The 24,166-nt window shown below is 37.4% G+C and overlaps 2 pseudogenes across 2 annotated transcripts in view; one reads left to right on the top strand and one right to left on the bottom strand.

Moving 5' to 3' along the window:
* LOC308424371 (small ribosomal subunit protein eS4-like) overlaps window positions 1-24,166 on the bottom strand; it is a 345,312-nt pseudogene that overhangs the window by 55,267 nt on the left and 265,879 nt on the right. The gene's annotated exons all lie outside the window — the stretch shown is intronic.
* LOC308424915 (Y-box-binding protein 1-like) lies at window positions 15,382-17,528 on the top strand (annotated as a pseudogene). The gene is made up of 2 exons: window positions 15,382-15,417; window positions 16,655-17,528. The product of its transcript is annotated as a Y-box-binding protein 1-like (transcript).

Genomic DNA, 24,166 nt, shown 5'->3' with positions numbered 1-24,166 from the left:
CTACAGCATTTGCCACATTCACGGCATTTGTAAGGTTTCTCTCCTGTATAAATTCTCTGATGAATTCTCAGACAGCTTTTTTCACCAAAACATTTTTTACATTTGTTACATTTGGAGGATTTCTCTCTCACATGAATTCTCTGATGAACTCTAAGTCTACCTTTTTGGATAAATGATTTTTCACATTCACTACATTTGTAAGGTTGATCTCCTGTATGAATTCGCTGAGGAGATCTCAGCCACCTTTTGTCAGCAAAACATTTTTCACATTCGCTACATCTGTGAGGTTTCTCTCCTGTATGAATTCTCTGATGAACACTAAGATGGGATTCTTTTCCAAAACATTTGTCAATTTCATTGCATTTAGAAGGTCTCTTAACTGTCTGAAATCTGTGATGCAAACGAAGACTCCACTTTTTGGTAAAATATATCTCAAATTCATAACCTTTGCAATGGTTCTTAACATTGCTGTTTTGTGTCAGAATCAATTCATCATAAGAGAAGAAACTTTTATGAATTTCTGAATTATTGTATTTTTTGTTTTGTATTTGGAATCTTGAATTTATGCTAGTGATAGTGCATTCATTTGAAAACTTCATACAGTCTTTATATTTGCAGACTTTTCTGATTTTCTCAGTTTTATGTCCTTTTAGGTTTGAGGATTGCAGGGAGGCATCTTGGTGATTAGTTTTATAAGGTGTTCTTTGGGTGGATTCTAGTGTTATTTTGCTAAGTTCCCGCCCTTTAGAAAACTGTTCTTGGACATTCACGTGCTCATGGACTATATCTAAGACCTTCCCATGTTTACCAGTCATGAGGTGATTTTCGGAAAGAAAAAAAAAATGCAAGTAGCAATGACATAGATTACTGCACTGAGGAATAAGAGATTCAATATGGATGTTTGCCCAAGTTTCAGGTAAACTAGACACTCTGAAAGGTTTATGGTCTCAATAGCATTTTTTTTCACATTCACTACATGAATCCTCAGAAGATCTTTAACTCTGATTCTCGTAAACTGAAACGAATGATAATACACTATATAATAGTATCTCAACAACTGTACTTTGTACCAAATAGGAAAAATAAGTGATCACTCAATACTGAACAAACAGAAAGTATGTCTCTGAATAGGTACCTCTACTTTTTTATTACATCTTCTTCCACAGTGGCACTGAATATCTTTGGTCAAGTAGAAATTCATGATCATAAATTAATCCTATTCATATGTTTGTTTCAGCATTCATAAAGCTGAATATAAAGAACATGCTGTATCAGTACTAAACTCAGTGAACACATATAAAATGTAAATAAATAAGCAACATTAAAATTTTCAAAACTAACAGCTCAATGTCCACTTAAAACATTTTGCATTATAAATACAATAATTAGCAAAAAGGTTAATGTTGTAGTAAAATTATTGTGCACCAATTATTAGTGTCCAGAAATTTATATAAATGTGTAGAAAAATTCAAAGACAGATATAAGAATTCCACAAGAAATCCATTCTTACCTACAAACAATAGATTGTTGTAATTCTCCAATATCACATCCATGTACAGTGTTCTCTGAGCAAAACTGAGACATTCCCATTCCTCTAATGTGAAGTCCACAGCCACATCATTAAAGGTTAAGAGACCCTGTGATGGAAAACTACCTATTGATTACTATATTAAGTGCTTTTGTATATTAATAAAATGTCCCAAGGAATAAGAGATAGTTTGTAATATAGATTAGGAAAGAAAAATATTGAAGGACAAATACTTTCTCAAAGTTTCATGGATATGTGTTTAAAGTTATGAATTGATTTTCTTCTATAGAAAATCTATAGAATGATTTACTATAATGCTCTCATTCATCACGGCTTTCACCATCATAAATTTTCTGTGGTTTACTGAGACCTTAATAGCAAAGGAAAGACTTGCGACAATCACTATATTTCTTTTCTTTTTTCTTTTGCATACCTTGGATTGTTTAATATCTGTAAAAGTGTTCTATTATGAAATTTATTTGCGTAGAACCTCATAGTTCTACACAATGTATTTTTATACCGAGTTCTTTAAAATCCAATACGCTTACGTAAACACTATTGGCAGGAGGAATAAACAACACCTATCCATAATTTCAGAGAAATGCTACCAACATTCTATATATTGAAGAAGACACTAACTCCAACAAAATACACTTACTAAAATCATAATGATTGCCTTATACTTACATCTATGAAAATGAATGGTATAATCATCTCTAAAGCTGCAATACTTTATAAAATGTAACAAGCATATTTGATTTCTGAATGCAGTAATTTACCTATATGTAGCAGTATGGTTTGATATCAGGCTCGTAAAGTCACATCACAGATGCTCAAGTTATGATCAGGAAAAATATGCTATCAATTCTGCAGTGTCTCCCTACTGAGGTTGTATAGTATTTTTATTAGAAATTGAATCAGATATATAAACACAAGGAAAGAGAAAATGTGTAAGAGGATAAGACACTTACTGTGATTTCAATATCAAAGATTTAGAGCTTAAATCAGGAAGCTAGGAGCATAATGTATTACTCTCTGTACGTAAAAACATGCAGAGGAACAGTTTAATACTAAATTACAAAATACATTCCAAAGAATAATGAAAACAATGACAAAAATATGGTCCCAACCCTTCAGGTTTTTTTTCCCATGTACAACATTTTTGGGAATAGGATAAAAAACAGATAAATTATTTTTCTTCTAAAGACAAGAGGCGAACAAAATGAGAAAGAAAAGCTTCCAAGTAAACAATCCCACAAAAAAGCTGGTGAAGCCCTGCTAGTATCAAAGAAAATTGACATTTACCCAAAATGTTTTGAAAATCAAAAGGAAGAAATATATATATATATATATATATATATATATATATATATATATATATATATACACACATATATATATATATATATATATATATATATATATATATCAGCATGAACTCTCAATCTGAAAATCACTCAATAATAGTATAATACTTAAACACTCTATACTCACCAAAGGACAGATTATGGAAACAGAAGCTTAAAGGAGACACAGGGAAACTCACAGAAGTTATGGACCAAGTAGACTTATGAGATATCTATAGAATATATCATCCTCGAACAAAAGAATATACCTTCTTCTCTGCACCTCATGGTACATTCTCCAAAATTGATGATATTTTCCAACATACAACAAATCTCATTTCATTCAAGATGATTGAAATCATTCCATACAGACTATCATATCAACACTGAATAAGGATCTTTTACAAGGAAAACAAGAGAAAGGCCACATACACATGGTAACTGATAGTAAAGACATAAGAGCAGAAACTGAGGATATTCAAGAAATAATCAGATGCTACTATAAGAGCCTATACTCAACAAAACTGGAACATCTAGAAAAAATTTTTAAAAATTCTAGACAAATACAAGATACCAAAGTTGAATCAGGATGAGATAAACCATCTAATAAGTCCCATAACACCTAAAGAATTAGAATCAGTCACCAAAAGTCTCCCCAAAAAAAATGTGCAGCACCAGACGGGTTCAGTGCAGATTTCCATCAGACCTTAATAGAAGAGATAAAAGAGTGAATATAAATATTCTCCAAATTATTCTACACAATAAATACAAAGGGAACACTAACCAACACATTTTTCAAAGCCACAATTACTCTCATTCCTAAACCACACAAAGACCCTAAAGAAAAGAGAATTCAGACCAATCTCTCCTCAGGAACAGTGAGGCAAATATACTCAATCAAATTCTTACAACCCAAATCCAAGAATACATCAAAACAATCATTCATCCTAAAATGTAGGAATGCTTCCATATATAAAAATTCTTCACTGTACTCCACCATACAAACAAACTTTATAAAAAAATCACACAATCATCTCATTAGATGCTGAGAAAGCATTTGACAAAATTCCATACTCCTTCATTTTAAAAGTCTTGGAAAGAACAGGATCCTAGGCCCTTACCTAAACATAGTAAAAACAATATACAGCAAACTACTAGCCAAATTCAAATTAAAGAACGAGAAACGTGAAGGAATCCCAGTAAAATCAGGAACTTGGCAAGGCTGCCCACTCTGCCTCTTCCTAATCAACATAGAACTTGAAGTCGTGGGTAGAGCAATTAAACAACAACAAAAAAAATCAAAGAGACATGAATTGGTAAGGAAGAAGACAAAATATCATTCTTTAAAGATGACATAAATATATTATGACCCAAAGTGTCAACCAGACAACTTTTACAGGTACAACGTCAGAAAAGTGACTAGGTATAAAATTGACTCTAAAAAATTTGTAGCCTTCCTCTATTAAAACGATCAACACACTGAGAACAAAATTAGGGAAAAGATGCCATTGACATTAGTCACAAACAATATGAAATACCTTGATATGACCCTAACTACGCAAAAGAAAGATCTGTATGACAAGAACTTCAAGTCTCTAAAGAAGAAAATTGAAGAAGATCTCAGAAGATGGAAAGATCTCCCATACTCATAGATTAGAAGGATCAACATTGTAAAAATGCCCATTTTACCAAAAACAATCTACAAACTCAATGCAATCTCCATTAAAATTACAACTCAGTTCTTCATAGAGATAGAAAAGGCAATTTTCAAATTCATCTGGAATAACAAAAAATCTAGGATAGTGAAATCTATTCTCAACAAGAAACTTTCTGCAGGAATCACCATCCCTGAGGTCAAGCTGTATTACAAAGAAATTGTGTTAAAAACAGAGATAGGTAGGTAGATGAATGGAAAAGAATTGAAGATCCAGAAACTATCCCTCCCACATATGGTCATTTAATCTTTGACAAATGTTCTATAAACATTCAATGGAAAAAGGACAGCCTATTCAACAAAGGGAGTTGGTTCAATTGGAAGTCAGCAAGTAGAACAATGAAAACTGATCCTGACACATATATTGTACAAAGCTCAAGTGCAAGAGGATAAAAGATATTCATATAAAACCAGATACTCTGAAACTATTAGAAGGTAAAATGGAGTAAAGCTTAGAACACATGGGCACAGGGGAGATTTTTTTTTTTTACAAGAACACCAATGTCTTATGCTCTAAGATCAAGAATCAATAAATGGGACTTAATGAGATTACAAAATTTCTGTAAGTCTAAGGACAATGTCAAGAAAATAAAACAGCAGCCAAGAGACTGGGAAAAGATGTTTGCCAATTTTACATCTGAAAATCTTATATCCAACCTATACAGAGAACTCAAGAAGTGAGACTCCAGCGAATCAAACAATCTTATTAAAGATGGGATACAGAGCTAAACACAAATTTCTCAACTGAGGCATACAGAAAGGCCTAGAAGCACCTAAAGGAATCCTTGATATCCTAGGCATCAGGGAAATGCAAATCAAAACAACCCTGAGATTCCACCTCACATCAGTCAAAATGGCCAAGATGAAATTCTCAGATGACAGCAGAGGCTGGCAAGGATTCACTGAAAGGCGAACACTCTTCCACTGTTTCTGGGCATATACATCACAGATGCTCCAACATCTAAAAAGGACACATGCTCCACCATGTTCACAGCAGCCTTATTTATAATAGCCAGTAGCTGGAAAAAACCCAGATGTCCTTCAACAAAGAAATTGTTACAGAAAGTGTGGTACATTTACACAATGGAGCACTACTCAGCTATTAGAAACAATGCCTTTACTAAATTCGTAGCTAATGAATAGTGCTAAAGAAAAAATATCATCCTGAGTGAGGTAACCCAGTCACAAAAGAACACACAATGTATGTCGTCCTTGGAAAACTCTCAATACCCAAGAAAAAACTCATAGACTTTACGAAGCTCAAGAAAATAGAAAGGCCAAAATGTGGAATCCTCAGGCCTTCTTAGGTAAAAAAAAAAAAAAAAAATGTGTATTTCTCGTATTTTTTAATGTGACAAATTTGGTGAGTTATAATAATAGTTTATAAAATAAATAAATTAATAAAAAATAATGAGAAAAAATGAAATTATTCTTTTTGAGACCTGCAGGTCTTTAGTCCTTGAAAGTTGTATTCCACACAGTAGAAATTCCAGTGAAAATATAATGATATTATACATGTGAGACCTAAACCTTACATTATCATAATAACAGACAAAATGAGATCATAGAAAATAAGCCATTTGGGAGGTTGGAGAGATGGCTCAGTGGTTAAAAGCAGTGACTCCTTTTCTGAGTTCAACTAACAGCAACCACATGTGGGGTTTCAACTATCTGTAATGAGATCTGATGCGCTCATCTGGTCTGTCTCAAAACAGTTACAGTGTACTTACATATAATAAATAAATACATAAATCTTTTTTAAAAAAGAAAAACAAACCTCTAAGATAACTTTACTAATTATAGATAATAAAACTATTGAATGCTTTGAATAAAAAGGGATTTTTCAAAGAAAAGCAAACAGCACACTGACCTGTAGAGTCTTTAGGAGATGCACACTTATTCTTTATTATGTTCTTCTTCCAGATTTAAATATTGGAAGTCTTCTAACTTTCAAACATGGTTGAAAAGACAAAGATTGAAGTAATAAAACTTTATTATGGACTATGGTAAACCACATAAAAGGACATTAAAAACAAACCATGAGGAAATACTTCTACAGATATGGGAGCATGGAATCACATATTTAGTATGGTAAGGAATATGAGTATCAACTATCAACAGGCTCCGGCATCTAAAATAGAACACATGATTACTTTCTGTAAAACGTAATTAATCAGGGTTATTATGGGGAACATATATTACTGGGTCTAGAGACAAAGACAAATGTCTAGTGGCTACCATGAATGATGCATAGATTTGAATGGTGATTCATTGGCCATCAAAGTATAATACATCATCTGTGCCTTTGATGAGATTACACATTATTCTACCAGGCAAAGTATATAGAATATATATATATATATATATATATATATATATATATATATATATATATATATATATATATATATATATATATATACACATTCTAAGTGTCTCTTGTCTTGAAGTACAAAGATTATATCTGACAATTATCATGTTATTTGCAAAATAATATGTTGCCCAAAGATTTAGTTACATCAACTTTCATCATTATCTAAAAAGACTAGCAGCTGTTCATACGATGAGTATTTTATTTTTAACTTATGTCTTCTATCAACATGGCCTTCATTTCTAACTCCAATGCACAGATATGAAGGCATTGACTTAACACCTTAACATCCACACAAATGCATTAATATGTAGAATATTACAATTATAACTTGAATGTCTTTAAATGGGATTTACTTATACTAAACCATTACGTCAGTTGTTTTCATATTTCCAATGGAGTGGTAAACTCTTATTACAGTTCCAGGAACTGGTAAGTTGTGGCATCTACATGTTTCAGACCCACATGCAGACTGAAAACAGGATTGGTGTATAACTTCCCAAGAATCTAAAAACTATGTGTTTTATGATGGTCAGTCTTTTACAAAGCCTGTGAAAGTGTCAATTGAGCACAAAAACATCACAACTCAAGGGGTGAGAAAGAGACTTCTAGGCAATGTGAGAACAAAATCAAAAGTAAGAATGGTAGAAAGTAAAGTACAGCTGCTAGTACATGGGGATAGTTTCCCTCATTATAGCAAAGCTGCTAAAATACTATCACTGTTGGAATACATTCCTGAACATGTATATATCTGAATCTTGATATTTTTCCAGGCATTTATCTGGAACAAATCCATACTAAATATGAATACAGTGAGATTCTTCTAGCCTTGTTGCTATGGATTTCCTCTCTGGCAATCACTCCTATAAGTTCACATGAATGAATGTCTGATATGGGTTTCCTGGCATACATACCAATACATATACATGCACATATATGCACATACCTACATACATAAGTTTATGCATAAATACAAACTAAGGATTGATTCTAAATGTTTAGAAACTATTAATAAATTCTTGAAGAACAGGACATCAGCAAATATTTAGCCCTATTCCTAAATTTCTTTGACTTTATATTTTTCTCATGTCCGCTATATCTCTTGGCATTTAATAGGTAAATGGATGGATTCTTTTGATACCCCTGCCTTAGTAGATTACATTGGCACTTGGAATTAGCAGATGATGCAGTGCTTGGGAAAGTCATATAAAATTAATGAGAATTGATGAGGAAAAAAGAAGGTTTTTCTGGGAACAGGTGAACAAGGAAACTTTCAATGATTTAACACTAGGCAAAGCAATAAGCAAGTGCTGACATTGAGGCCCTTAGTGTTTCTTCTAAGATTCTATGAGGACTAAAGGATCCAATTCTGAGATGCTAAATTTGTTTAGGAAATCTCACAATAATTTTTCACAGAGAACTTTGCAGAATACAGAGAAATTATAGCAGTCCAGGTGCACCAGTGAAATTGGAAAAAAAAAATTCTCTCTAAAGGATGCCAAAAGTGAACTCCACTTGATTTCATACCAGAGATGAGTGACTGCTTCAAGAAGCACAAACCAAATGAATCAAGGCAGAAACTACATACAGTCAGTGACAGTAGGATCTCAAACATTTTACCATCTTTGAAAGGCCTGGAGCAACATTTCACAAAGGAGCACTTTGTTGTCAAGGGGCAACAGTTATTTCAGAGTCTCAAAACTAATTAAATATTGAAATCATTAACTGCTGTTTGTACTGCCTACCAAGGGAAATCCATATCATCACATCTAATAATATTCCCAGTGAAATTTTTCAGAATCATAAAGGAATTAGAATCTGGAAAAATCAAATTCATGTCCTCTTTTTACTGAGAGGTGAGCACCAACCCACCCCTGGATAATTTCCTCTAACATACCTGGATTCTTGGTAAAGTCTCCTTGGCCTTTACCATTCAGGACTATTAGATTTGATTTACAGCTATGCCAATTCCATTGAGCATTTGGAGTTCTAAAAATGAGAAAATCTTGCTCAGAAAGAACCTGGAACTATTCATGAAACAAAAATGAAAGGTGCCAACGCCTGGCAAATAGATAAACATAAAGGAAAAAGAGGATGTCATGAAATGACTCTTTTCTCTGAGTATTTCAGTTTACACTATGAGATAGGAGAGTCAGTCATAGGAAACATACCCAGAGTCCTTTTCCAAGGAACAAGAAGGAGGAACAAAGAAGACTGCAAGAAAAATAATGAGACCCACAGAACCCAGACTTTGAACTTCTCCAACAACATGTCTCTGAAAAAAATTCTTATTGCAGGATCTAACCATTTCCAAAGGCTGTGTTTACAACAATGGCTGCATATACCTCAGTGTAAAATTAATGAAGACTATAATTATACAGAATTAATGTTAATATTTACAGCCATACGGTGGCGCTTTATAACGAATATTTTCTACTTCAATCAAATCTGCAGTGGTCCCTTTTACAACTCATATCTACAAGGCTCTCTTGGGATGCCTACTCAGTCCCCTAGAGAAAGGCGAATGAAATGGCAAAGAGAGGAACAGAGGATTTAAGAAAGCCTGAATTAATTTGGATGACAGGAGCTTTGTTCAAGTTTTAGAGAGAGAACCCTGCTGCACAAACTAAAGATATGGCCAAGAATCTATGAGGTTATTTTAGAAAAATATTCTGGAAACCAGAAAATTAAAACATCACCATGAACACAAATCACAGCACCTCAAACGTCCCTACAATGCTATGACATCCACAACAGAATTGTGAGAGTGGCGGCAGGAAATGCACCCCTGCTCCAACCCCTGCTCTGCTCCTGCCCCTTTCCCAGCCCAGCAGCTCTTCTGACAGGAGACAGGGCCAACTGCTGAATGTCCTAGGAAGCCAGCGAAGCAACTGTACCTTAATTTTTATCAAGAATCCAGGTATGTTAGAGGGAATTATCAAGGGGTGGGTTGGTGCTCACCTCTCAGTAAAAAGAGGACATGAATTTGATTTCCCACCATGATGTCTTGAACATGACACTGCACAGATGCCGAGAGAACACTGTAATGGTGGAAATAACTGTCACTTAGGCCAGTGTTAGTACTCTAAACACTGCAGTACTCCAGTGTTAGTATTCTAAATACTGAAGGAAATGGGAAAAAAAAACAATAACCATCCACCAATATTCTGAATTGTGTGCAAGTTGTGCAGGGATCTGGTGGCACCAAACTGTATGAATCACCAACCAATATTTAGTTTATCTTGAGCCCCAAACAATGAGAGGTAACTCATGCCTTATAAGTCCTTGTGAGTAACAACTCACAGAGACTTAACAGACAGGCACGGAGAATGCACAGGTCTTCTGATCCTGTGAGGGCTATTAGTTGGTGATTTTGTGAATCTCCTAATAGTAGGAGCAGGTGTAGCTCTGACTTTCTCACCTGTTCATGAGAAACTTTCGAAATATTGGGTTCACTTGGCCAGCCTCAATATGAGGTCCATTGCATTGGCTTTTTGTATGTTCATTGTCTATCCTGTCTCGAGGCACTGCTCATTTCTACAGAGGAAGAAAAGTATTGGGACTAGATCTGGGAAGAGTAGAATACTTGGAGTCAGGGTAGCTGGGAAGAGTGGACGGAGGGATAAATGGTCAGAATATATTTTATGAGAGATGTATCTATTGTAATTAAAAAAGCATCAATCCAATTTGTCCTAAAGAAAATACAAAGGGAAGCAATACTGCACAGAGAGAAGCAGCACACTGAAGCCAGGAAACATGATGTTGACAGGGACAGTTCTTCTATATGTGCAGATGGAGAACACACAGAGTCTCTGACACACTCATTCTTGAGTCCTGTCTACATCTCTGAAGTCAGAAATCTTGCTCTCAGCAATGTAAAATAAGCTTCATGAAGGAAGTAAACCCAGGTCATTTTCCTCATGGTAGTTTTCACTAGTTTAGATTGTGGGTTTACAGAGGTCCCAGGTCACTTAATTCTAATAGGCTTCTTTCTTCTCTTTATGGAAAACTAATGTTTAAACGGCTATTCAAGTGATGGAAGTACATATGTAATGCTATGTAGTTTTGGAACATACAATATACAATACACACAAACAAACATATAAAAATGTTAAATGTTTAAGCACATTCTCCAAGCCAAATCTGAAAATGTCAAAACCTAAGGCAGGTTATTGGATAAGAAGATAAGAAAAAGATGTACTGCTAGGCTAACACTAATACATTTTGGTTAAACTATATTTTATTGTAACTATGTAAATTCAAACAATTCAGTCTGTTCCTTAGTCACATTTTTAGTTTTTCATTTACTATGACTCCTGAGCACAAAGCTCTCCTATCATTCAAATAAATCATCTTCCTGCATTTTTACAGTTTTCCATAATAGCATGTTTGATTCTCGTCTCCATTAATAACTCTTGCTACAAATGCCTTGACAATCAATGTTTCTTCTACACATACTGACTTAAAGAACACTAGAAAAACACTTTCAAGGTGACAGATTCAGTGAGATTCTGTGCTCTCTGCCCTCCACTTTCTATTGCAACCTGCAGTGTAGGCGAGACAACTGCAGCTCTCAAGACTTAGACAACTGAAAGAGAGAGGATCTGGGATTGATCACCACAGCCCCATGTGGTGGCAAGAGTTGGGTCCTTAAGATGTGACATAACCCCTCACAACAGTTCCTGCCTTAGAGCATTACCAGCTTTCCCAAGCATATTCCTTGATTTAGAAAAAGAGATCTATAAAAGTACTTTTATTCACTTGATATAATTGTCTCCTCTGTGGTCTATAACCTCAGTCTGCTTACCTAGCCTAGTCATGAAAATTTCTAGTCTCTATACAATCCTATCTAGTCTTAGAATATTCTGGGACCTAGAGATTTGAGGCTAAAATATCTCACCTTTCTTTGTTCTTCCTAACTTCCTGCTGACTGCTCAGCTCAGCTGTTCTGGCTAAAAATTCATTTACAAACTTAAAGATTAAGCAGTTCTCAATCTCTCTCTCTCTCTCTCTCTCTCTCTCTCTCTCTCTCTCTATCTATCTATCTATCTATCTATCTCTATCTCTCTATCTCTCTATCTCTATCTATCTATCTTTCTCTCTCTCTAATTACTCTTCCTTTATCTATTCATCTCTCTCCCTATCTATTTATCTCTGTCTTTTTCCCTATCTATCTCCCTCCCTCCTTCCCACCCTCTCTGTCTGTTGTTTCTCTCCCACTGTGTCTGTCTCTCTCTCTTTCTGTGTCTCTGTCTGTCTCTCCTGCCCTCTCCTTCTCTTCTCTCTGTTGATGCCTGTTTTCTCTCTTTTCTCCTTTACTGCCCTCCTCTCACACCCACATTTCTTCACAGAGTTCAGTCTCTGCTGAGGAAGAACTCATACAAGAACAGCTTTTCACTAAACTGGCAATTAATTGTATTTAATCTTTCTTTTTTTTGTTGTTCATTTTACCAGTAGAGAACACATAAAGTACCAATGGGGATGGGCCTAATTGCTGGTGGTAAATAAGGTCTGTCTGGGCCAGGGAATAACCAGAACTAAATGAGACTGCACAGGGAGCCCCATCTGTCTACTGCTTACCACCCAGCCCCACACCACACTAGCTCCTGAGGTTCTGCAGCCAGCTTCACCCAGACATGGGCAATGACCCTGTGCTCACCATGTAGCAGTTTTGAAGCTTCCCTGAGCCTGGTGAAGAAGGTTGAAGTGTGTCAGAGCACCAGGTATGCACTTCCTCTTCTTCCTCCAGCAATCAAGATGGATAGCTTGCCTCTGTACTTCTCAAAATAAACCTGGAGGCCTACTCAGCCTAGCAACCACATAACTTTCTAGAATGCTGGGAGTGGTACTTCTTTTGGAAAACAGCTCATGGGAACATTCAGTGGTCTAATTGATTTTAGGAGTAAAAATTTTTTAAATTTATAACATTTGATTGAGGATATTCTTGTTAATTGGAAGTGGGGGGGTTCTATTTAAGGCCAATTTCTTCATGAATATTTAATATATAACAAATGCTTGATTTAAATTAGCTCCGAGTGGCTGGTGAGATGACTTAGTTGTTAAGAGCACAGACTGCTCATTCAGAGGTCTTATGTTTAATTCCCTGGACCACATGGTGGCTTAACAAGTATCTATTATAAGATCTGATGCCATCTTCTCATATGCATGAACACAAAGTTGTCATACATGTTAAATAAATAAATATTATTTTAAAAAACAAACATAAATTAGATTCAAAATAGTTGAGTTAGTTTGTTATAGCAAAAATCATGGTTAATGCACAGATGTCCATAGGGAGATAACTGTACACAAATATGGCTCTTCATTTCTGATCCTGGAAAAGGGAGCTGAGCTGCCAAGTGCACTGTGTCCTGAGTGTCAGATTTTCACATCAGGCATCTGAAGCAGAATCCTCACAGGTGGCAGCACTCACTAATAGATCTGAGAAAAGCAAATAACCAGAGGGGATTCCAGCACTAACAGGCTAAGTCATCCAGGATATCCTGGTCTTGGGTTTCTAGAACTGGAGTTGAGTAATTTTCATAGGTTTCCTCAAGGAGATGAAATCTAGTTAAACCAAGAATGGTCTCAGCAACAGTACATGATGGAAGAGTGGCGGCTTTGTCTTGCTTGCTCTGTCATAACACACTGTTTGAAGCTTTGTAAGTATTGGAAAACAAACCCAGGTTCTCTAAAAGATCATCCAGTGTTTTAAGTGATTGAGTCATTTCTCTTCTGACCTTGCTATTGAAAGACCCCCGCAGAGGGGAGACCCTCACTCAACTCTTGGAATAACATGCCCCTATCCCCAATAACTCACAAGAGTCTGTCCTTGCTGCAATTACACAAGGTTTATTAACAAAACCAGTGCACTGGAGTTGAGATTCTATCCCACCCAAGGGTAAAGGAGTTCGACCCCAAGTGGCTGGGAGAAGGGGTTTTTAAAGGACAAAACCACAACCCCAGGGGGGAGGGAGTACATCATTGGAAAATGCCAAAAATACCAGGGAAGAATCGCCAGGGAAACACCTGGTTTCTTAATATTGTTCACAAGATTTTAATCTAACTTTTTATGGTCAGTATGTTCCTAGAACAGAGTTGCTGAAACGGCTATAAGTTTTATGCTCACTTAGTTCCTGGAACAAATTCACTCAACTGGCTATCTTACATTTTTGGCTCTACTCTACCTGCTAGGAGTCTTCTACTTTACCTGTTAGGGGGTCTGGATTTATCCTGGTCTTTCAACATCATCCTTGTCTACAAGATCATCCAGCGTTCTAAGTGATTGAGTCAACTCTCTTCAGCCCTTAGTACAAACTAACATATCTTCTTACCTGGGCCTCAGGAAGGACCCTGAGAGCAGAGTGAGAAAAACGTCCACTCATCTCACTACTCTGGAAACTGAGAATGGTTGGAACCAGGGTTTACCAGCTACAACCTTGATACAGCAAACATGGTAAGACCCAGTAAAATATAAAATTAAACGCACAGAGTAGGTGGCAGCTCAAACTTGATAGCTGAGCTGAGACACGAGGACCTTCATTTCTTGGCAAGGATGGAATACATAGGGAAACCTATGTCTACATAAGATGGAAGCCTGGGGTGAGTGTACTTGTTTTGGATCCCAGCATTACTAGGGGTGGAATGTTCATGGGATCCTGTGTATCCTCATCCATACTAGGGGTGGAATATTGTTGGTGTCCTGTGGATCTTCAACAACAGGACTAGGCATCTCAGAGAGGCTGGACATTAACCATATTTACCCCAGACTGTTGCTGGGCAGGTGTTAGGCAGTAGGGAAGTCCCAGGTAACCACTCAGGCATGGAGAAGCACAGTCTGAGGCACAGGGCAGCCAGAGCTCACTTTGGTGGTCCCAGGTCCTGCAGAGGCTGGGGCTGTCTGATTATCATGCTGTCTGACACCCAGGCACTGATAAGACCCTCAGAAAAGCTGAGAAGGAGTGCGTGTTTTGGGGAGGTAGAGAACAGGCTAGATCTAGCCAAGAGCCAATGGAGGAAGTGATGGAGCTCCAGCTGGACATGTGCAGATAGTTCTTGACTTGTCAGCTGGTGGCAGCCACGGCTGAAATCACAGAAAGGCCTTCTACAGAAGATTAGATGACAGGCCCATTGGCAAAGACCTTCTGCTTGGCTTCCTACAGCAGAACCCAATGAAAAGAGGCAGTACATGGTTTTAAGGTATTTACGGCCATGGAGGAAAATGGATGTATAAAACCAAAGCTCACTTCTCAGGGTGGGACTGAGGTTTAATAATTTTTACAGGGAGATGAGTCTGAGAAGGATAGCTTATTGGCTAAACCTCCAGGCCTTTAGGTACCTCATTAAAATAGAGATCTGTCTTGAGACTATGTGACCACAGGTCAAGTGCTCTACCTGTGGAGTGGCTTGAGGCATTGCCCTTATGCAACTGTTGGCCACAAACCTACCGGGGCTGCAGGTAGTAACAAGGAGCTAGTGCCCAGGAAACAGTGAAAAGCCTACCATCTCTTCTGGGGTTTCTGAGGTTTCTAACCTTAGCTTAACCAGGAACTAGGCTGCCTTTCATGGTCCCCTATCTCCTCCTTTTACCTTCTTTTTTTTTTCTTTGATAAATATTGCAGAACAATGTTATTAAATCATAAAAGCCACTTGCAGCAATTTACATGAGTCTGGGGAAGGGTCATGCTAAGTGAAATGTAGGACACATACAGAGAAGTACTGTGAATCTAAACAAGTCACTCACAGAAGTAGAAAACGAAAGATGTCCCAGAGGCTTGAGGAAGGAGGGGGAAGAAAACAAGCAAATACTAATAAAATGCAATGATAGCTTAAGTTCTAGAGACCTACTAGATAACATAGTGACTCTAGCTAATCATGTTTATATACTTAAAATCTGCTGAGAAAATTTATTTTATGGATTGTCTGCCCCAAGTGGTTAGTTAGCTGACAGGATGGATATGTTAATGAAGTTGTTGGAATTTAATCACTTCAAACCCCTTCCTGTAAAATGTACATTTCTTCCATCATTCTTTTCTCTCTTTTAAATGTCCTTTGTTTTTTTTTTTTTTTTGAGAGTTTATTTTTTTATTAATTTTTTAAAACTTTATTTTAAAAAACAAAGATAAAAGACAAAAATTTTAAACATTTTTGCATAAATGTATACAAATACATTTTTGTCAGTGCTTGGGTTTTTTTTTTTTTTCTTTTTTTTAAGGTTTGATACTCTGCATTAAGGTCTTACTAGTTACAATGAGCAAAAAGTACATGTAAAACAGGATGTAACCCGGAATCAGTCAATGTTTTCTTGGTGTGTAAGGATTGAGCATAATGTTTTTTTTTTTTTTATTATTTTTTGTTTCTTTTGTTTTGTTTTCTTTTTTTCTTGAACTTCACACAGTCTGTGAGTTGTTTCTGGAGCAGTCTGAGCCTCTGGGGTTAGCATCCCACTATCAGTGACTGCATATTATGTCTGTTCTTTTGTGACTGGGTTATCTCACCCAGGATGATATTCTCTAGATGCAACCATTTTCTTAAGAATTTGGTTAAGTCGAGTTCGATCAGTAGCGGGAGCAGAGAGCGGACTCCAGAGAGCCCTACCGCCACTGCCACCGCGGCCTAGTCACCATCACACCCGGGAGGAGCCACAGCCTTCGCCGCAGGCCCCAGTCACCATCACCGCAATCATGAGCAACTAGGCCGAGACCCAGCAGCTGCCCGCTGCCCCAGCCTCCGACCTCAGCGCCGCCAACACCAAGCCTGGCTCCAAGGGCAGCAGCTTGGGTAGTGGCGGCCCCAGGCGGCCACACATTGGTGGCGCCCGCCAGCGGGGACAAGAAGGTCATTGCAAGGAAGGTTGGGAACAGTACAATGTAAAGAATGGATATGGTTTCATCAACAGGAATGACACCAAGGAAGACGTATTTGTATTCCAGACAGCCATAAAGAAGAATAACCCCAGGAAGTACCTTCGCAGTGTAGGAGATGGAGAGACTGTGGAGTTTGATGTTGTCGAAGGAGAAAAGGGTGCGGAGGCAGCAAATGTTACAGGCCCTGGTGGAGTTCCAGTTCAAGGCAGTAAATATGCAGCAGACCGTAACCATTAGAGATGCTATTCACATCGTAGGGGTCCTCCACGCAATTACTAGCCAAATTACCAGAATACTGAGAGTGGGGAAAAGAACAAGGGGTTGGAAAGTGCTCCTGAAGGCCAGGCCCAACAACACCGGCCCTATCTCAGGCGAAGGTTCCCACCTTACTACATGCGGAGACCCTATGCGCATTGACCACAGTATTAGATGGGGTTACAGACCACGATTCCGCAGTATTCATTTCAGGGCCCCCCCTTGTCAAAGACAGCCTAGAGACGATGGCAATAAAGAGGACAAAGAAAATCAAGGAGATGAGACCCAAGGTCAGCAGCCACCTCAACGTTGGTATCGTCGCAACTTCAACTACCGATGCAGACGCCCAGAGAACCCTAAACCACAAGATGGCAAAGAGACAAAAGCAGCCAATTCACCAGCTGAGAATTCGGCCACTCCCGAGGCTGAGCAGGGCAGGGCTGAGTAAATGCTGGCTTACTATCTCTAACATCATATGGTTTAGTCATCCAACAAGAAGAAATAAATATGAAATTCCAGCAATAAGAAATGAACAAAGATTGGAGCTGAAGACCTTAAGTGCTTGCTCTTTGCCCGTTGAGCAGATACACTAGAACAATCTGCATTATCTATGCAGCATGGGGTTTTTATTATTTTTACCTAAAGATGTCACTTTTTGGTAATAACAAACATTTTTTTTAAGAAAAAAAGAAAGATCTGGTTTCTCTTAATACACCTTTAACGGTTTTTAAATTGTTTCATATCTGGTCAAGTTGAGATTTTTTAAGAACTTCATTTTTAATTTGTAATAAAGTTGACAACTTATTTTTTTCAAAAAAGTCAACAAACTGCTAGAACCTGTTAATAAAGGTCTAAAATAAAAAAAAAAAAAAGAATTTGGTTAAGTCATTGTTTCTGATAGCTGAGTAGTACTACATTGTGTAAATGTACCACAATTTTTGTATCCATACATCTACTGAAGGACATCTGGGTTCTTTCCAGCTTCTGGCTATTATAAACAGAGCTGCTATGAACATTGTGGTGTATGTATCTTTGTTGTATATTGGATTGTCTCTGGGGTATATGCCCAGAAGTGGAATAGCTGGATCTTCAGGTAGTACTATGTCCAATTTTCTGAAGAATCGCCAGACTGATTTCCAGAGTGGTTGTATCAGTTTATAACCCCACCAACAGTGGAGAAGTGTTCTTTTTTCTCTACAACCTCGACAGCATCTGCTGTCATCTGAGATTTGGATCTTAGCCAATCTGACTGGTGTGAGGTGGAATCTCAGGGTTGTTTTGATTTGCATTTCCATGATGGCTAAGGATGTCATGTCGAGTACTTCCTTAGATGTTTCTCAGCGATTCCATATTCCTCAATTGAGAAAATTTTGTATAGCTCTGTACCCCATTTTTAATAGGGTTGTTTGATTCTCTGGTGTCTAGATTTTTGAGTTCTTTGTATACCTTGGATATTAGGACTCTATCTGATATGGAGTTGGCAAAGATCTTTTCCCATTCTGTTGGCTGCCGTTTTGTTTTCTTGACAGTGTCCTTAGCCTTACAGAAACTTTGCAATCTCATTAAGTGCCATTTATTATTCTTTGACCTTAGAGCTTGAGCCATTGGTGTTTTGTTCAGAAAATTTTCTCCTGTGCCTATGAGTTCTACGGTTTTCCCTAATTTCTCATCTAATAGTTTCAGTGTATCTAGTTTAATGTGGAGATCTTTGATCTACTTACACTTGAACTTTGTACAAGGAGATAAGAAAGGGTCTATTTTCATTCTTCTGCATGATGAGTGCCAGTTGGACCAACACCATTTGTTGATTAGGCTGTCCTTTTTCCATTGAATGTTTACAGCTCCTTTGTCAAAAATCAGGGAACCATATATGTGAGGGATCATTTCTGGATCTTCTATTCTATTCCATTGATCCACATGCCTATTTCTGTACAAGTACCATGGAGTTTTCAGCACAATTGCCTTGTAATATAGCTTGAGGTCAGGGATAGTGATTCCTTCAGATGTTTTCTTATTGTTAAGGATGGATTTTGCTATTCTAGGCCTTTTGTTATTCCAGATGAAATTGTCCATTGCTCGTTCCAACTCAATGAAGAATTGGGTTGGAATTTTAATGGGGATTGCATTTAATCTGTATATTGCTTTTGGTAGGATGGCCATTTTTAAAATGTTGATCATTCCAATCCATGAGCATGGGAGATCTTTCCATGTTCTGAGATCTTCCTCGATTTCCTTCTTTAGAGTTTGAAGTTCTTGTCATACAGGTCCTTCACTTGCTTAGTTAGAGTCACACCAAGGCATTTCATAGTTTTTGTGACTATTGTGAAGGGTATCTTTTCCCTAATTTCTTTATTCACATGTTTATCCTTTGAATATAGGAAGGCTACTGATTTGTTTGAGTTAATTTTATATCCAGACACTTTGCTGAACTTTTCAGCTTTAGAAGTTCTCTGGTGGAATTTGTGGGGCCACTAAAGTACACTGTCATGTCATCTGCAAAGAGCGATGTTTTTATTTCTTCCTTTCTGATTTGTATCCCTTTGATTTCCTTTTGCTGTCTAATTGATCCAGCCAGGACTTCCAGTACTATGTTGAATAGGAAGGGGGAGAGTGGGCAGCTTTGTCGAGTTCCTGATTTTAGTGGGATTGCTTCAATTTTCCCACTGTTAAGTTTGATGTTGGCTGATGGTTTGCTGTATATTGCTTTTATTATGTTTAGGTATGGAGCTTGGATTCCTGTTCTTTCCAGGACTTTTAACATGAAGGGGTGTTGAATTTTGTCAAATGCTTTCTCAGCATCTCGTGAGATGACCATGTAATTTGGTTCTTTGAGTTTGTTTATATGGTGGGTTACATTGAAGGATTTCTGTATATTAAACTATCCCTGCATCCCAGGGATGAAGCCTACTTGGTCATGGTGAATGATTGTTTTGATGTGTTCTTGGATTCGGTTTGCAAGGATTTTGTTGAGTATTTTTGCATCAATGTTCATAAGTGAGATTGGTCTGAAGTTCTCTTTCCTTGTAGGGTCTTTGTGTGGTTTAGGCATGAGGGTTATTGTAGCCTCAAAAAATGAGTTAGGTAGTATTCCATCTGATTCTATCTTGTGGAATAGTTTAGAGAGTATTGGTGTTATGTCCGCAATAAATGATAAAATTCTGCACTGAATCCGTCTGGGCCTGGGCTTTTTTTAGTTGGGAGGCTTTTGATGACTTCTTCTATTTATTTAGGTGTTATGCAATTATTTAGATGGTTTACCTAGTCCTGGTTTAACTTTAGGATCGTATATCTGTCTAGGAATTCATCCATTTCCTCCAGATTTTCCAACTTTGTGGAGTATAAGTGTTTGTAGTAGGATCTGATGATTTCTTGAATTTCCTCAGTTTCAGTTGGTATGTCTCCACTTTCCTTTCTGATTTTATTAATTTGTATACTCTCTCCTTGCCCTGTAGTTAGTCTAGCTAGGGGTTTATCAATCTTGTTGATTTTCTCAAAGAACCAAGTCTTGGTTTTGTTGATTCTTTCAATGGTTCATTTTGTTTCTATTTGGTCTATTTCTGCCCTAAGTTTGATTATTTCTTGCCGTCTACTCCTTTTGGGTTTATCTGCTTCCTTTTGTTCTAGAGCTTTTAGCTGTGCTGTCAAGTTGCTGATGTATGTTCTCTCTAGTTTCTTTTTGGAAGCGCTCAGGGATATGAGTTTTCCTCTCAGTACTGCTTTCATTGCATCCCATAGGTTTGCGTATGTTGTGTTTTTGTTTTCATTGAATTCTAGAAAATCCTTAATTTCTTTCTTTATTTCTTTTTTGACCATGCTATAGTTTAACAGAGCATTGTTTAGTTTCCATGTGTATGTGGGCTTTTTGTTGTCTTTGTTGTTGTTAAAGGCCAGCCTTAGACCATGGTGATCTGAGAGGATGCATGGGAGTATTTCAATCTTCTTATATCGCTTGAGGATCATTCTGTGTCCAATTATGTGGTCAGTTTTCGAGAAGGTGCCATGGGGTGCTGAGAAGAAGGTGTATTCTTTTACTTTAGGATGATATGTTCTGTAGATATCTATTAATTCTAGTTGCTTCAAAGTCTCTGCTAGTTTTGCAGTGTCCTTGTTCAGTTTCTGTTTCCATTAACTGTCCATTGGTGAGAGTGGGGTATTAAAGTCTCCCACTATTATTGTGTGAGGTGAAATGTATTTTTTGAGCTTTAGTAGGGTTTATTTTATGAATGTGGGTGCTTTTGTATTTGGAGCACATATGTTAAGGATTGAAAGTTCCTCCTGACAGATTTCCCCTGTAATGAGTAAAAAGTGTACTTCCTTATATTTTTTGATAACTTTTGGTTGGAAATTTACTTTATTCGATATTAGAATAGCCACTCCAGCTTGCTTCTTGGGCTTGTTTCCTAGGAAGTTTTGTTTCCAACCTTTTACTCTGAGATAGTGTCTGTCTTTATCTCTGAGATGAATTTCCTGTATGCAGCAAAATGCTGTATTTTATTTATGCATGCAGTCTGATAGCCTATGTCTCTTTATTGGGGAGTTGAGTCCATTTATGTTAATAGATATCAAGGAATAGTGGTTGCTGTTTCCTGTTATCATTGCTTTTGTAGGTTGAGTTGTGTCTGTGTCTCTTCCTTCTTTTGGTTTTCTTCCTTAGGAGTTTTCTTTTTTTCCTAGGATGTAGTTCCCCTCATTGTATTGGGTTCTCCACCTATAATTCATTGTAGTGCTGGGTTTGTGGTCAGATATTGTGTAAAATTAGATTTGTCTTGAATTATATTCATCTCTCCATCTATGGTGATTGATAGTTTTGCTGGGTACAACAGCTTGAGCTGGCACTTGTGCTCTCTTAGGGTCTGCATGATGTCTGTCCAGGCTCTGCTAGCTTTCATAGTCTCTGCTGAGAAATCGGGTGTAATTCTGATTGGTCTGCATTTATATGTTACCTGACCTTTTTCCCTTACTGCTTTTAGTATTCTTTCTTTGCTTTGGGACTTGGTGTGTTGACTCTTATGTGTTGGGAGGAATTTCTTTTCTGATCCAACCTATTTGGAGTTTTGAAGGCTTCTTTTATGCTCATGGTCATCTCATTCTTAAGGGTAGGGAAGTTTTCTTCTACAATTTTGTTGAAGATATTTACTGTGCCTCTTAGTTGATACTCTTCTCCCTCTTCTATTCCTATTATTCTTAGGTTCGGTCTTCTCATCGTGTACTGGATCTCCTGGACATTTTGGGTTAGGAGTTTTCTGGTTCTTGCATCTTCTCTGGCTGTTTTGTCTATGTTTACAATGTTGTCTTCGGCCCCCGAGATTCTCTCTTCCATCTCTTGTAATCTATTGGAAATGCTTGCTTCTGTGACTCCTGATTGGGTTATCTCTTTTATTGTTTTCTTTATTGTGTCAATTTCCGTTTTAAATTCCTTCTTCCATTCCTTCATCTCTTTGGTTCTGATTTCCTCTAGTTCTTTGACTTCTTTGAGTGTTTTTCTTGTTTCCTCTTTAAAAGCTTCTGATTCTTTTTGCTTTTCCTTCTGTTCTTGTTTAAGGATCTCTATCATCGTCTTGAGGTATGATTTTATGTCTTTGTCTTCTTTTTCTGGGGTGTTTGGCATTCTGCTGTTTGCTGTTTTGGGATAGCTGGGTGCTTGTGTTGCCAGGTTGTCTTGGTTTCCTTGGGATATGCTCTTTCGCTTTCCTCTTGCCATCTTGTTGTCAGTGATGTTCTTGCTTTTCACTTGTACCTGGTCTGTGTCCCTCGATCTCCACTGGTCCAGGTGGCAGATGGTCCGAGCCCTGTTTTTCGCCCCAAACTGCCGGGTGGGAACAGAGGTCACAATGCTGGGTTCCTGGTCCCTGGATCAGGTGGGGCAGAGGCATACTTTCTGTGCGCACTCTGCAGAGATCTCTCTGCCCCCTGGCTGCTCATATATCCTTCTCACCAGGCCTTAACCTTTGGGAACTGCTCTATGCATATATTTCCAACAGTAAAGAAACACTATGGGTTCATTAAAGGTTGAAAACGTAGACATGACGAAGGACCCTGGTTATAAAAAAAAAATTGGGAGAAGAACATACTCAAAAACATAAATAATGTATATGTAGTGATGTGTCCCTGTATATGGAGACAGCACTGGAACTGAGATTTAAATGTCTATACAGAGTTAAGAATGCTTATTCAGGACAAAATTCTCATGACTTTTTGTTACATATCATCCTTTAACATGGCATGAATGGAAATTTATATTTTAGTTTGATTATGTGATCAAACTAACCTCTGAAGAGAGGAACTTAGTTGTCTTTATTTGTCTTCACCCTGAATGCTCCATATGAATGTCTTTACAGAATTTTAAGTTGCTTATGAGTTTTGTATACTGCAGGAAAAAAAGAGAGAGAGAGAGATAGCCCTGATCTAATTCATACTCCAGGATGCTGAGGTTCTGGAACCTTCCATTCTGGCTCCTTGTTTGATTCTACCTCAAATACATCAAACCTGTTTCTTCTAAAGGCTTGCTTCCAGAACTATTCCAGAACATCCAGCTTGATTATCTAGCCTTTCAGACCACCATAGCCAAGATCTCAGCTAAGCAGCGAACTTTCTCAAAACACAGTGACTAGAAGACAAATGATACCACCTAGTCCTTTTTTGCCCAAAATAAATTTCCTGTTTCTCTTTGGGCCCACAATAGAGAATTATTCAACCCAATTCAGCTAGAAACAGAAAATAGAAGACCATTGTCACAGTCCTTTATGTAGGGTTGAAGCTTCGAGCAATTTTATGAATTATAGATATGTTATCATTTTAAAAAATATTTTGGAAATTTAGCATTAGACAGGGAGGAAACTAGAGAGCTTAGATTCTGGGATTTCAACCTTTACTTTTCTATTCTCTACCTATTCTTCTTAGGTATAGGAAAAGGGTGGAAGAGAATGTATTTTAGTATCTAGACACATTACACAAAAAAACAAGAGGGATGCTTTCACAGTTTCCTCTCATGGGAGTAAAATAGAAGGGATATGAAGGCTGCAACCTACCAAAAATTTTGAAAAAGGTAAGAGCCCATGACACTGTGATAAACAAAAGTTTCAGTCA

Source organism: Micromys minutus (assembly GCF_963924665.1).
Source record: "Micromys minutus genome assembly, chromosome: 9".
In the NCBI taxonomy this organism is placed as follows: Eukaryota; Metazoa; Chordata; class Mammalia; order Rodentia; family Muridae; genus Micromys; species Micromys minutus.
This window is presented reverse-complemented; position numbering and strand designations above follow the sequence as displayed.